The sequence below is a fragment of the Papio anubis genome, chromosome X (genome assembly GCF_008728515.1).
Source record: "Papio anubis isolate 15944 chromosome X, Panubis1.0, whole genome shotgun sequence".
NCBI classification, from domain to species: Eukaryota; Metazoa; Chordata; class Mammalia; order Primates; family Cercopithecidae; genus Papio; species Papio anubis.
In genome coordinates, this window is record NC_044996.1 from 85692778 (window position 1) to 85699168 (window position 6391).

Consider the following 6391-nt stretch of genomic DNA (forward strand, 5'->3'; position numbering starts at 1 on the left):
GTGGGGCTGAACTTGTGGCAGCAGAGGGCAGGTGGGAGGGAAGCAAAATGGCCCCAGGCACCACCGGCCGCTCCTGGTGCGTGTGTGGACAGGATCCTGCAGAGTGACAGAGCAGACCTGGGCGTTCCCACAGCTTACCCTTGGCCTGTGTTCCATGGTTTGATGCTTTATTTTTTAACTAGGGCAGAAACGTTGAGTCACAGCGGTGGATGACTACCCACTCCTGAGCGCCTAATAACTGGTTTGGACTTCTTGCTCCCTACCTGAGATGCCTTCCTCCTGCCAGATGATCAAAAGGAGGCTGCACTTTGTCTGATGCAGAAACTCTCTCTACTGAACATTACTGGTTTCTTTGATCCACCATCAAAGCATATTGCTACTCTCTATTCTCAACCATCCTTTTTATCACTGGGGACCAAGCTTCAATTTTTTTTTATCTTACCTAAATTCCTACCTAGGGGTCTAGCGATTCATGCCTACAAACTTAATTGTCATCAGATGGGTTTTGTTTACTTCCCTGTATATTGTGACTTTTCTTTTTCTTTCTTTCTTTTTTTTTTTTAAATTTGTTTCATTGTTATTATACTTTAAGTTGTAGGGTACATGTATAGCGATGCAGGTTTGTTACATATGTATGTGCCATTGCCATGTTGGTCTGCTGCACCCATCAACTCGTCATTTACATCAGGTATAACTCCCAATGCAATCCCTCCCCCTCCCCCTCCCCATGATAGGCCCAGTGTGTGATGTTCCCCTTCCCTGAGTCAAGTGATCTCATTGTTCAGTTCCCACTATGAGTGAGAACATGCTTGATTGTTTGGTTTTTCTGTTCTTGTGATAGTTTGCTAGAATGATGGTTTCCAGCTGTCCATGTCCCTACAAAGGACACAAACTCATCCTTTTTTATGTGCATAGTATTCCATGGTGTATATGTGCCACATTCTCTTAATCAATCTGTGTCACTGATGGACATTTGGGTTGGTTAAGTCTTTGTGTGAATAGTGCTGCAATAAACATCGTGTGCATGTGTCTTTATGCTTAGCATAATTTATATCCTTTGGGTATATCCCCAGTAATGGGATGGCTGGGTCATATGGTACATCTAGTTCTAGATCCTTGAGGAATGCATCATACTGTTTTCCATAATGCTTGAACTGGTTTGTCCACCAACAGTGTAAAGGTGTTCCTATTTCTCACATCCTCTTTCCAGCACCTGTTGTTTCCTAACTTTTAATAGTCGCCATTCTAACTTTGGTGTGAGATGGTATCTCATTGTGGTTTGATTTGCACATTTGTCCTGATGGCCAGTGATGATGAGCATTTTTCATGTGTCTGTTGGCTGTATGAATGTCTTCTTTTTGAAATGTCTGTTTCCTTATCCTTTGCCCACTTTTGATGGGGTTGTTTGTTTTCTTGTAAAATTTGTTTGAGATTTTGTGGGTTCTGGATATTGGCCTTTGTCAGATGAGTAGATTGCAAAATTTTCTCCCCATTCTGTGGGTTGCCTGTTCACTCTGATGGTAGTTTCTTTGCTGTGCAGAAGCTCTTTAGTTTAATGAGATCCCATTTGTCAATTTTGGCTTTTTTGCCTGTTGCTTTTGGTGTTTTTTAGACATGAAGTCTTTGCCCAATACCTATGTCCTGAATGGTACTACCTAGGTTTTCCCTCTAGGATTTTTATGGGTATTCAGGTCTAACATTTAAGTCTCCTAATCCATCTTGAATTAATTTACCTAGGTATAGGAGTAAGGAAAGGATCAGTTTCAACTTTCTACTTGTGGCTAGCCAATTTCCAGCACCATTTATTAAATGGGAATCCTTTCCGATTTCTTGTTCTCTCAGGTTTGTCAAGATCAGATGGCTCTGTAGATGTGTGGTATTTATTTCTGAGGACTCTGTTCTGTTCCATTGGTCTATATCTCTGTTTGGTACCAGTACCATGCTGTTTTGGTTATAGCCTTGTAGGTATAGTTTGAAGTCAGGTAGCGTGATGCCTCAGCATTCTTTTGACAGGATTGTCTCTTGGAGATCACGAACTCTTTTGCTTCCATATGAACTTTAAAGCAGTTTTTTCAATTCTGTAAAGAAACTCATTGGTAGCTTGATGGGATGGCATTGAATCTATAAATTACCTTGGGCAGGTATGGCCATTTCTATTGATTCTTCTATCCATGAGCATGGTATGTTCTTCCATTTGTTTGTGTCCTCTTTTATTTCACTAGAAAGCCTATTATTAAAAAAAGAAAAAAATTGCAAATACTGGTAAGTATGGAGAAAAAAGGAAACTCTTATACACTGTTGGTTGAAGTGAATTAGTATTATAACCACTATGGGAAAGGAGTATGGAGATTATGGGAATTAAAAAAAAAAAAAAAAAAAACTAACAAGGCAAAATAGAACTGCCATACGATTCAGTAATCTCAGTACTATATATTTATTCAAAGTAAAAGAAATCTGTATATCAAAGGGATACCCGCACTTGCATGTTTATTACAACACTATTCACAATAGCAAAGATATTGAATTAACTAAAGTGTTTATCAATGGATTAATGGATAAAGAAAGTGTGGTACTCAAGGGAGTACTATTCAGACACGAAAAGGAATAAAATCATGTCATTTGCAGCAACATAGATGAAACTGAAGGTCCTTATGTTAAGTGAAATAAGCCAGGCATAGAAAGACAAATATTATATAATCTCATTTATATGTGGGAGCTAAAGAAGTTTATCTTGTGGAGGTAGAGAATAGAATGATAGATACCAGAGGTGGGAAACTTGTGTGGGTTGGCGTTGGGGTGATAAAGAGAGGTTCAGTAATGGGTAAAAAAATAGTGTTAGACAGAAGAAAGAGTTTCTAATGCTTGATAGCAAGGTAAGGTGTCCATAGTTAACAACAATGCATTGTATATTTCAAAATAGCTAGAAGAGAGGAATTGAAATGTTTTAAATACATAAAAATAAAAAAATACTTGAGGTGATGCTACCCCAAATATCATTACTGGATCATTACAAAGTCTACACATGTAATAAATTATCTCATATACCTCAAAATATGTACAGATATTATGTACCAATAAGAAATAAAAATAAAATATGTTTAGAGAGGTGAAGAAAATTATATCTAAAAAATCAAGGAAAACAAGACAAGAAGGGGAGAAGGTGCTGGCTGTTGCATGTCTGAGTGAGATGGTTGGACCATACACTGCTATGTATCCCTCAAGTACTTGAGGACACTTTGCATCTAAATGCTTGGCTGGATTAATAGCCTAATTGGGATGATTTTCCAACAAGTTGGAATAAGCATGGAATCAGTATTTTGGCCTGGGAAGCCATATGGTTTGTCTCTAAGTATCATGAAGAAAATTGTTACTATTAATAATTTATCTCTGATTCAGTGTCCAAGCTTACCTGCCATGCAACAGAATCGGGTCCCAACCACCCAGGAGAGGAGGCAGTGGTGTCTTTTGTGGCTGTTGAATGGGTAGCCAAAGGAGAGTGTTCAACAAGACCAAGAACAGAAGCCAGGTCAAGGCCATCCTTTCACGATGACCTTTTCTTTAAGAAGGCCCCAAGCAGACAGATTTCCTTACCAGACTTGTCTCAAGAAGAGCCTCAGCTGAAGACCCCAGCCTGGTAAATGAGGAGGCACTGCAGAAGATTTGTGCTCTTGAAAATGAACTTGCTGCTCTCAGAGCCCAGATTACCAAAATTGTGACTCAGCAATAGCAGGAAAATCTCATTGAAAGTGACTTAGATTTTACCACATCTGTTACCACACCACCATCCCCTCCACCTCTCCCGCCACTCTAGCTCCCCTCTCCACTGGGACTCCACCAAAGTATATCTGATACTGATCTGATTAGAGGGTGAGGATGGAAAAAAGCCAATGCTGGAAAGACGTTGGCTAAGAACAATCCAAAAAAAAGCTGACATGGCAAAAAAGTTAGAGATTCTTAAAGATATGATCAGTGTAGAACTTTAGTCAGTAAAAACGTCAGAGCAAGATGTACAGCCCAAGTCAGTGGGTGCTGCTGGTCCTGGTCCCCTCATAGCAGACGCTCTGAAAAAGAAAAATTTGCTTGTTGGTATCCAAGATGAACTTGAAAAAGGAGTTCCAAAGTCTGAATCAGAGGCCACCTCAGATACAGAGTTGTTTGCGCTACATATGTTTAAGTCAACAGGAAAAATAAAGACTTCAGTTGAAAAATTAACAAACTCCTAATAGACAATGAACCACAAAGGACTATCCTGGTTCAGCTGTTGGTTTGTGAGGGGTAACTTTGACTAGTATAAATCAACACTAATTAGCAAATACCTGATTTTAGTATTCAGTGGTCTCCTTTTCAGTCTAATTAGAGGATTAAACAATAATAAAAGCTCAATAAGTTTGTTTTTGCTTTTATGAGATGGTCAGTTTTGACATTCTCCACAGCATATGTGCATTCAGATGTGTTTCTAATGTGAAGCCAGGGTGTACAGATTTCCAGTCTTGAAAACAATTGTATAGATTTTAGAACACAGAGAGGACATTTGTGGATGTTACTGCACATTTTTATTCTTAACACTAGTTTATCTGCATAAATGTTTATACACATACTTTGGACAGTTTATGTAAAATTAGTAATGAATGATGACAATAGCTTTAGCCTATAACTGTTACTGTTATAGGGTACTGTTATCTTTGCTTGTTTTCAATAGTTCAATAATCATTTAGTATTCAATGGTGGAACAGCTAGTATAACATAAGTTGTTGGCATGAAATACTTGAGATTGGAAACTTCTTGCCTGAAACACAATTTGTATACTAGATCCTCTCTCTCATTTTCTTGGAACTGGGATTTGAGTAGAAACCAGATGATATTCACCGCTGAAATTCCATAATGCTTTCCATTAAAGGGAAGTTCAGAACTAGGAAAGCTGTTTTCACCTCATTGTCATCCAGGACAGAAGAAAATGTAGTTTTCAAATCGTAACAAATCAAATTAGTGAGTTAAATATCCTTTTAAGTAAAACCTTCAATGTGTCATCTTTTCTTTCAATTTAATAAATAGCATTATAAATATTACTTTGCTGAGTTATTACTTCTGGAAATGTCAGAATAGAGTTTTAAAATCTTTAATATTGGTCAAAGTATTAACTTTACAATGAAACATTAAGCAAGTAATTTTTCTATAAATTGTTTATCATTGGTCAGAATGCTATTTTGTTTAATTGTGTTATGCAATATAAACCGTAGGTGTTATAAAGTGGAGAATTGCTTTTCTCATATAGAGCTTTTAAGCACTTGATGTAAATGATTATTTTTAAAATATCTTATAAATCTTAATGATTTTTCTATTTCTTATAAACTCAGCTACAGTTAGTGCCAGAATATCCTACCGTGATTAAATATTTGTGTGTGTTTTTAACATTTTGGTGTATTTCAATTTTGTTCTTTTTTTATTTTCAAGTTTTGTGGGTATGTAGTAGGTATATATATTTATGGGGTATAAGAGACATTTTGATACAGGCATACAATACATTATAATCACATCTGAGTAGATGGGGTATCTATCACTTCAGGTGTTTATCCTTCCTTTGTGTTGCAAGCAACCTAATTGTACTTTTAGCTACTTTAAAATGTATAATTAAATTATTATTAACTATAGACACCCAGTTGTGCTATCAAATACTAGATCTTATTCATTACAGTTCAATACACTAACTATACTTTTGTAAACATTAATCATCCCCACTCCCCCCACCTCACACTGCCCTTCTTATTATCTTCTGATAACCATCATTCTGTTCTCTATCTCCATTAGTTTGTTTTAATTTTTAGCTCCCAGAAAATAAGTGAAAACATGCAGTTTATCTTTCTGTGCCTGGCTCATTTTACTTAATATGACTTCAATTGCCACACATGCTGTTACAAATGACAGAATCTTATTTTTTATGGCTGAAAAATATTCCATTGTATATATATGTATATACACTGCATTTTCCAGTCTTGAAAACAATTGTATAGATTTTAGAACAAGAGAGGACATTTGTGGATGTTACTGCACATTTTTATTCTTAACACTAGTTTATCTGCTTTTGTTTTAAGTTCAGTGTTACAAGAGTAGATTTGTTACATAGGTAAATTTGTGTCACGCGGATTCATTGTACAGATTATTTTGTCAGCCGGGCATTAAACCTAGTACCTACTGGTTAGTTTTCCTGATTCTCTCCCTCTTCTTACCCTCCACTCTCTGAAGGGTCCCAGTGTGGGTTGTTTCCTTCTATGTGTCCACGTGTTCTTATCATTTAGCTCCCACTTATAAGTAAAAACATGTGGTACTTGGTTCTCTGTTCCTGTATCAGTTTGCTAAGCCACCAGCTCCATCCAGTTCTCTGCACAAGACATGA

General features: G+C 37.0%; 1 pseudogene; it reads left to right on the forward strand.

Moving 5' to 3' along the window:
* Nucleotides 1–3244: 3244 nt before the first annotated feature.
* Nucleotides 3245–4894, forward strand: LOC101018937 (annotated as a pseudogene).
* The last annotated feature ends 1497 nt before the right edge of the window (nt 4895–6391 follow it).